This window comes from Pristiophorus japonicus, unplaced genomic scaffold (assembly GCF_044704955.1).
Source record: "Pristiophorus japonicus isolate sPriJap1 unplaced genomic scaffold, sPriJap1.hap1 HAP1_SCAFFOLD_75, whole genome shotgun sequence".
Taxonomy (NCBI): domain Eukaryota; kingdom Metazoa; phylum Chordata; class Chondrichthyes; family Pristiophoridae; genus Pristiophorus; species Pristiophorus japonicus.
The window spans coordinates 2,753,776-2,763,342 of NW_027254666.1; the positions used below are offsets into that span (position 1 = coordinate 2,753,776).

Genomic DNA, 9,567 nt, shown 5'->3' on the forward strand with positions numbered 1-9,567 from the left:
CAAGCAGCAGCACCCTCTGGTGTAGGTAAGGTGTGTACAGTGTAAGAGTACATTCAGTGTTGCATAGCAGTGTTACAGACATCACACAGTAAACAGGCATGCATACACAACAGTTACAATCTGTTTTGTTGTGAATCAAGTGAACTGAAAATGACAATAATGTCATGAACTATAATGATGCAGCAATAAAATGGTATATCGGTCCCTGGTTGTCGAGTGGTAAGGATTCCATGCTCTCAACGTTGTGTCCTGGTTTCAATTCCCACCCTGGGAAGTTGTACTTTTAATTCAAAACCTGATAAAAAAAAGAGTTCATTTATTTCACAGATCTATATGCAAATCATGTATAAAAAATAAGAATCATTGACTTGAACATCATTAATTAATACATAAATTATTTTGTAAATCTTTTACCATTTATTTTGCCATGAGCCTGTGAGGAACTTTTATTCCGATCTCATTGGGTTTAATTGTGGTACAAATTATGAACCGGGGGCTGGGTTAAGGAAAGGTTTACGTGGTGTAGCCGTTAACATGTTCACCTCCCACATGAAATGTCCCTGGTTTGAGCCTGGGTGCGTGCTTTATTTTAGAATATATTTGCTGTGAAATACATTGAACAAAAGTAGCCCCAGGTTCCGTGTCTTATGAGCAATGAACATTTTAAACCAATCTCCTAAAATACAGGGTGTGTAAAGTCAGATTTATGGATTGAGTCGGCACAACTAGAGCTTTCTGATCCAGAAGATTCGGGGGGTGCGTTAATTTGGGAGTTTGACGACTTTGAAAGGAACATTTTTGACTTGTGCAGCTTCGGTCAGAGAAATGTTTGTGTTATGATTTTTTCACAGAAAGGGACTCAGAATTACACCTTCTGGCTAAACACTTCTCTCTGGGCCATAAGTTCAGCAGTAGTTTCTGTAGTGTAGTGGTTATCACGTTCGTCTCACACACGAAAAAGCCCCGTTTCGAGCCCGGGCAGAATCATCATTTTAGAATATATTTGCTGTGAAATAAATTGAAAAAAGTACCCCAGGTTCCTTGTCTTCTGAGCAATGAACATTTGAAACCAATTTCAAAAATTCAGAGTGTGTGAAGTCAGATAGGGTGTAAAATATCATCTATGATGAAAGCTCCTGAAATTATTACAGTTCAGTTATTGAAGTATTGACTGCAAGTCTGCAAAACAATCCGGGTGGGAATATTGGCCCAAACATTCCGGTTGGAGGCTTCCCGCGGACAATTCCTTTCCGATCGGTGATGTTTTAATCACCCCGCCTCCCACAGAGTTTAATTAATTGCATGTAATTATTTGAAAAAAGTTTGAATTAAAAAGATACTTTCAGAACTCGGGCTCCCTCTGTGAATGCCTAACCACTAAACGAGCAGGATACACATTAAATAATTTAATTCCAGACTTAATATTTTCTTTGCAGTTTCACAATAACCAGACCTATGCTCCAAAATCTGTCTCACCGTTTCCCCGGTTTCAGTCAGAGAAGCACATGGGACTGAATCAGTGACTTTGCTTTTTCGACCTGTCTTCTGAAGTGCCGCACGGTCCACTCCGACAGTCAATGAGCTGTTGGGACGTTCGTGTATCCAGGCTGTGGGTGGCCACACCGAGCGCAGCAGAGGGGTTTCTGCATTAGTTCTGGGTGGGGAAAGTATTTCCCCTTCTCTCTTCCTCTTGTCTGTATCCCTTGGCTTTGTTTTCTGTATTTATTCCCCAGCCTTATTTTATGTGTTTAAAAGGGAACAAAAGATGAAGTGGGCGACACTCTGGAACAATTCCTCTCACTCAAATATATCTATTTAGTGAAGTGAAATAAAGAGCAATTAAAGAATAAGGGAGAAACCACTGTTGCCCTTTTGACAGGAGAATAAACTCGCCCATGACTGTTCATCCACAGCAAGTTTAAACATAATCTTCCTGCACAGGATCCTTTCACGTGGAAAGCAAACGTGATAACGGCTCCACTGCGGAAACCGCTCTGACCAGAAGTACAGCAGAGGGCAGCTGACCAGTGAATGCCTTCTGTGCTGATCGGAAATGTGTTGGCTCAAATTAAATAACTTCTCTCACTGACAGCTGTCAATCCTTCTCCTCCGCTGCCCTTTACACAAACATGTCACTGATCCACACCCACCACCCCACATCCCCATCGTGTTATCTTCCATGTTAGCACAGTGGGGCCGCGGAGACACCTACTCTCTCCCCGCGGTTAGTGAACTCAGTCAGTCTGTAAAATTAAAGGGGAACAAGTGTTCCGCAAAGGGCAGGGGAAGGAAGAGAGTCTGTAACCTGGGTTTAATTGTTTGTCAATGGCTATCCGTCCTGTTGTGTATTTACAGCAGTTTCCTACTTTCACAGGTGGAGATTCCGGGGCTGGACCATGCTCCTAAAATACAATGAGGTCGGGATAAAAGTTCCTCACATACTCCGGGCAAAATAAATGATTGAAGTTCTACAATGGATTAATTAATGATATTTAAATCAATGAATCTTTTTTTCCACATGAGATGCATGTAACTCTTCTAAGGTTTTAATTTTGATGGAAGTGCAATTTCCCTGGCCGGAAATCGACCCAGAGCTGCGGTGGTGAGAGCGCCGAATTCTAATCACTGGACCACCAGGGAACGCTGCATTGCTGCATCGCTGCATCGTAATGCTTGGTGTCATTATTGTCCTGTTCAATCCACTTCTTTCACACCGAAACACATTGTAAATTTGATCTGAATTTAACGCCATGTGATTCTTTGAAATCACCTTTCAATGATTGGGTAAAACCACTCCTGAGACCACCGAAAAACAGCTTCGATTCCAGGTCAGGGCGGTAACTTCTGTAACAGCTTTTTTCAATTCAACATCTTATAAAATTGACGACATGCAGCTAATATGAAAAAATAAGAATTCATTTAATCACCGTTAAATAATCGATAACCTTTTTCAGGATGAAATAAATAATAATATAGTTACTGAGGGACAGTAGTATCTTTAATCATTCATTTTCTCTTTACATGTGATGAATTTTTATCCCGATCTAATTTACATACTGTATGAGAAATTGTAAGTGTTTATGACTCAGTTGTAAAACCATTGATTGTGTGTGTGTCCATTCTTGATAGGAGGAGCACTTGAGACCGAAGTTCCAGTTCGATATATGTCTCAATAGAATCAATTTTCACCAGTTCCTTTAAACCCAATAACATAATTTATTTTGATTGGACTGGATGGAGGAACATGATCCATGTAAAAAATTGTTATCGTTTTACTTGTGCTGAATGCTCATAAAAGTATTGGAGTGGGAACTCACTGGATAACAGCACAGCTGGCAATGTTTGCGGAATATATTCGTGCAGCCAAAATGCACAATGACAACCCGGAACTGTGCGGCACCGAATCCTCGGGAAAAACATTAAAAGGCTTCGCCCGGAGATGGGTTTGGATTACCCACTTTTCAGTTACCAGCCGAATGCACTCAACCATTGCACCACAGATACACACTGCAAGACATGCAAAACCAGGGTGTCAGTCAGTTAAAGCTTCAGATTGCTCCGACCGGGATGGAACTTATCCACTCTCAGTTGTACTTTTCCCAAGTAATGTGTGGGACATTCATTGTGGATGTGTGGAAGCAGTCTGATCCCGCACACTGCAGACACTTCCATGTCACCACCAACCAGCTCTCCCACAACCGGTGTGATCTACTTTCCAGCCTTCCAGTGCCTTGTCTGTGACGAAGTATGTTTCAAAAGTTTTGGAATAGTTGGTTCCATGGTGTAATGGTGAGCCCTCTTGATTTTAAATCTAGCGATCTGAGTTCAAATCTCGGTGAAACCTAAATTCTTGTTGTCCCAGCTGCTGAAAATTTGGGACAAACAAGTGAAAGACACCAGGTGCTGGTGGGCAGTTTTGTTGCCTTTTTCATTGATGCTTGATCTACAAGTCTAGTTGTCAAATTGTGTGCTCAACCGTCAATTATCTGCTACAAATCAGCGGAGGACAAATCACTTTGTTGTCTAATGCTGCCTTTGCCTGCACAATGTGTGCTGAGATTATCTGTGCAATATGCATTCCGCAGGATGAATAAAAGCAATGCTTTTTGAAATGCAGGCACTGCATGTTTTGCACTCGACAAAACGTTGCATTTTCTTTTCATTAATTTTACATTAATGCATTGCAATGCCAACGCACTTTTTACGTGGCAAGATCGACAATTAGCAGAGCAGAATGAAGAGATCGCAAAGTTTCTGTTTAAAGAATGGACTCAGTCGAGAATATTTTGTGGATTTTATTTTTCTGAGACTATTTTCCCTGTGCTGGGGACACCCTGAGTAGATATGTGAAAAAGCTGGTTTTGTTAAAACTCCAGAGACCGCATGGCAGTTAGCTTGGACAAAAGACCTGTCAGTCATCCATTGACAAAAGAGCTGTCGGCCAGGAAGGGGGGCCACTGACAAAGCCACTCTAATTTATAAAAGCACTTCTCACCTCCATCTCAGAAGAAGACACAGAACAATGAACCCAGCAGCGTGGCCAGCCAAGGAGGAGCCGGTCTTTCCCAACACAAAGGCTCAGATAGATGCCCAGACTAAGGGCCATCAGCCCAATGCATGGGTGGGATGGCCCATCACTGACTAAGTACCCGTGCTTAGAAACAAAGGGGTTTTAAAGATTGGCGGGAAAGATAGGGGTAGCAAGACTCCCAGAAAGACAGGTTCCTTTCCGCTTTATTTTTAGCTTGGAGCTTGGTGTGAAGCTTGGAGCTTGCAGCTTGCAGCTTGTGTCTAGAGAGAGCCCCCTCTCCCTCTCGCTCTCGCTCCACCGATTGATGTAGCAGAGGAAGGGGCCGCAGTACTGCAGAAGAAGCCACCGAGACTGAAGACCAGGCAATGACTTCCCACAGCTGAGCTGAGCAAGGAAATGGGCTGCGTGTGGTGGTGAACATGGTCGCGAGTGTCCCAAGCCAGTAACCAGATATCCCAGGCCAGCTGGGTAAGGGCTCAGGGTTTTCTCAGAAGTGAAGCTTTTCAGGTCTATTCTGGGGAGGGTAATTCATTGGTACGGGTGGGGTTAGAATCCACCAGGGAATTACTGCGTGTTAGTAGGTTCATTTCTGTACTGTATGTATGTTGTTTGTAACCTGGATTTTATTCTCCACAGAGACAGTGATTTCGTTTAGCCTTGCATGTTTTAGCCATTGTATGTTAGACCAAATAAATATACTACGATTTATCACCAAAGTATCCCTTTCCGTGACTCATTTAATTTACACTCTGAATAATAATTCCCAGATCTAGAACTTTCGTAAGGTGGGGGCGATTCAAACCGTCCGTCTGGCAATTGGGCGACAATCACAAACACTTACAATATTTACGAAAGGACATACTTGCTTTGGAGGCAGTTCAGAGAAGGTTCTCTGGGTTGACTCCGGAGATGAGGGGTTGACTTATGAGAAAAGGTTGAGTAGGTTGGGCCTCTACTCATTGGAATTCAGAAGAATGAGAGGTGATCTTATCGAAACGTATAAGGTAATGAGGGAGCTTGATAAGGTGGATGCAGAGAGGATGGTTCCACTGATAGGGGAGACTAGAACTAGGGGGCATAATCTCAGAATAAGGAGCCGCCCATTTACATCTGTGATGAGGAGGAATTTCTTCTCTCAGAGGGTTGTAAATCTGTCGAACTCACTGCCTCAGAGAGCTGAGAAAGCCACGACATTAAATAAATTTAAGACAGAGATAGCTTCTTAATTGATAAGGGAATAAGGCTTATGGGGAACGGGCAGGGATGTGGACTTGAGTCCATGATCGGATCAGCCATGACCATATTAAATGGCGGAGCAGGCTCAGGGGGCCATATGGCCTACTCCTGCTCCTAGTTCTTAAGTTCTTATGTCCTGAATAGCGACACACAAAAAAATGCTTTGATCATGGTTACACCTTATCTTCACGTTTGTCAAACAGTTGGCTCGTTGGTCTCGGGCTGTGATTCTCCCTTCGGAGTTGTTCATTGAAATTTACGAGGGGTCCCAGAGGAGCCCTGATATTGCTCGCAAATTTTGAAACTGCATCGAACTTTTGCAAAGAAGGACTTGCATATCTGCAGCGCCTTTCAGGAACTCATGACGCCCCAAAGCGCTTTACAGCCATTGAGTTATGTTTGAAGTGTTGTAGTTTGGGGAAAGATGTGCCCAGATCACCAAACATGAACCTCAACTCTTTGCAAAGGAGTTCGGTGCAAATAATCAGGCGTCTCAGGGACTTGGACTTTCTTTGAATAAGTTCTGCTTGTTCCCGCATTCAAGCTTGAAACAGCAACTGGGCTTCCATCTCACGGGAGGTTTGGGGTTGATGTGCGTCGCTTTCAATCTTTGAAATTTCACCAAGCAAAGAAACGGTGAATCCAACTGTCCCTGTAAGCATTTAGTTCCCGTTAAATCACAGGAATATCCGCAGTCAGGAGCTGAAAAGGAATTCAAACCGAATACCGGCTTTGGGACAATCAGAATACTTCGTCACAGACAAGGCACCGGAAGGCTGGAAGGTAGATCACACCGGTTGCGGGAGAGCTGGTTGGCGGTGACATGGAAGTGTCTGCAGTGTGCGGGACCAGACTGCTTCCACGCATCCACAATGAATGTCCCTCCATTTATTTGGGAAAAGTACAACTGAGAGTGGACAAGTTCCATCCCGGTCGGAGCAATCTGAAGCTTTCACTGTCTGACACCCTGGTTTTGGATGTCTTGCACATTATTTTCCCATCGGTCTCTGTGGCGCAATGGGTCAGCGCGTTAGGCTGTTAACCCAAAGCTTGGTGGTTTGAGCCCACCCAGGGACGAAGCCTTTAACTCTTTTTCCCCGAGGATTCGGTAACGCACAGTCCCAGGTTGTCATTGTGCGTTGTGGCTGCATGAATCTATTCTGCAAATGTTGCCAGATGTGCTATTATCCAGTTAGTTCCCACTCCAATATTTTATGACCATTCACTTCAAGTGAAACGATAAAAATTTTTTACATGGATCATGTTCCTCCATCCAGCCCACTCGAAATAAATTATGTTATTGGGTTTAAAGAAACTGGTGGAAATTGATTCTATTGATACATATATAGAACTGGAACTTCGGTCTCAAGTGCTTCACCTATCAAGAATAGACACACACACAATCAATGGTTTTACAACTGAGTCGTAAACACTTACAATTTTAAACCATTCTCATGCACCGTGTAAATGAGATAGGGATAAAACTTCATCACATGTAAAGAGAAAATGAATGATTGATGATACCACTGTTCCTCAGTAATTATGTTATTATTTATTTCATTCTGAAGAAGGTTATCGTCTAATTAACGGTGATTAAAAGAATTCTTACTTTTGCATGCCGTCAATTTTATAAGGTTTTGAATTTAAAAATGGTGTTACAAAAGTTATCGCCGAGACCTGGAATCAAAGCTGTTTTTCGGTGGCATAAGGAGTGGTTTTACCCAATCATTTAAAGATGATTTCAAAGAATCACGTGGCGTTAAATTCACATCACGGTTACCATTTGTTTCGGTGTGAAACAAGTTCATTGAAAAGGACAATAATGTTAAATACAGAGTCAGGCAACAACTACACAGTCACATCAAAGCCTCCCAGGGCAGGTACAGTACACGTTAGACACAGAGTAAAGCTTCCTCTACATTGTCCCATCAAACTCTCCCAGGACAGGTAAAGCACGTGTTCGATACAGAGTAATGCTCCCTCGACACTATCCCATCAAACCCTCTCAGGACAGATACAGCCCGTGTTAGATACAGAGTAAAACTCCCTCTGCACTGTCCCATCAAGCTCACCCAGGGCAGGTACAGTACGCGTTAGATACAGAGTAATGCTCCCTCTGCACTGACCCATCAACACTCCCAGGGCTGGTACAGAACGGTTTAGATACAGAGTAAAGCTCCCTCAACACTGTCCCATGAAACTCTCCAAGGGCAGGTACAGCATGCGTTAAATACAGAGTAAAGATTCTTCTAAACAGTCCCATCAAATGCTCCTAGGGCAGATGCACCACAGGGTTAGATAGAGAGGAAAGCTCCCTCTAATTGTCCCATCAAACTCTCAGGGCATGTACAGCACAAATTAGTTACAACATAAATCTCCCGCGACACAGTCCCATCAAACTCTTCCAGGGGCAGGTGCATGTTGCATATGCAATAACTCAGCAGGTTTACGACCGTGAACTCAATCAGGTGCATCCTGACCGTACCTTTCCAGCTCTTGAACAAAGGATTAAACATGGAGGCTTTCTTTATATACAAGAGTTGCATGTGACCTTCGACGGTCGGTCCCCCTGGTGGCAGGTAAACCCGGGCATATATACATTACAGTGCAGCACGTGTTTAAATCTCCCTCAACACTGTCCCAGCAAACCCTCCCAGGGCAGGCACAGCACAGGATAGATACAGAGTAAAGCTCCCACTATACTGTCCCATCAAACCCGTCAGGGCAGGTACAGTACGGATTAGATACAGATCAAAGCCCCCTCTACATTGTCTCATCAAAGATTCAGCGGGCAGGTACAGACTAAAGCTTCCTCGACACTGTCACATCAAACCCTCCCAGGGCAGGTACAGTATGTGTTATATACAGATTAAAGCTCCCCCTATATTGTCCCATCAAAGACTCACAGAGCAGATACAGCCCATCTAAGATATACAGCAAAGCTTCCTCTAACCTGTCCCATCAAACCCTCCCAGGGCAAGTACAGCATGGGTTAGATACAGAGTAAAGCTCCCTCTACACTGTACCATCAAATCCTTCCAGGACAGATGCAGCATGGGTTAGATACAGAATAAATCTCCCTCTACACTGTTCCATCAAATCCTCCCAGGACAGATCCAGCACGGTGTTAGATACAGAGTAAAGCTTCCTCTACACTGTCCCATCAATCTCTCCCAGGGCAGGTGCAGGACGGGGTTAGCTGCAGAGTGAAGCTCCCTCTACACTGTCCTATCAATCTCTCCCAGGGCTGGTACAGCATGGGTTATGTTAGCACAAATCTTTTCCTGGAAGAATCACTCGACACTCGGGGTCGGTTCCAACGCCAAAATGGCCTTTATTACACCGGCGGGGAGAGAGCCTCTGGTCCAACTCCAGGCACTCCACTCCACCGAACAAAGAAATTCATCGATATTTATATGTTTTACAACAGTTCATTGCAATTACTTAGCCCATGTCGGCTGGACACAATCCAATCATCATGACTATAAATTACAAATCAATTCCACTGGGCCAATGACTGTGTGATCACCTCATGTTTTAGCTGGGGCTTATTCATGGCCTCGTGATATTCTCTAGATCCCCTTATCTCTACTGTCCTTGGGTTCTGTCTGCACCTAACCTCCTTATCCTTACACAGTCACAGGAATTTATTTGTTCAGTGTTCTGCTCGGACATCTTGTCTGTGGTTTGATGATTAAGGATGTTCTGCTGAGCTCGCTCTTTCCAGTGTTCCTGTATACGGAACTGCAGTGTCATCAGCTATCCAAAAATGTATTCAAGCTAACTGTTAGCTGAATTCC

At 43.7% G+C, this 9,567-nt stretch overlaps 1 non-coding gene across 1 annotated transcript; it reads left to right on the forward strand.

Annotated features, from left to right (window-relative positions):
* Window positions 1-6,770: 6,770 nt before the first annotated feature.
* Window positions 6,771-6,844, forward strand: trnan-guu (transfer RNA asparagine (anticodon GUU)). The gene has a single exon. It is a non-coding gene; the product is annotated as a tRNA-Asn (tRNA).
* The last annotated feature ends 2,723 nt before the right edge of the window (window positions 6,845-9,567 follow it).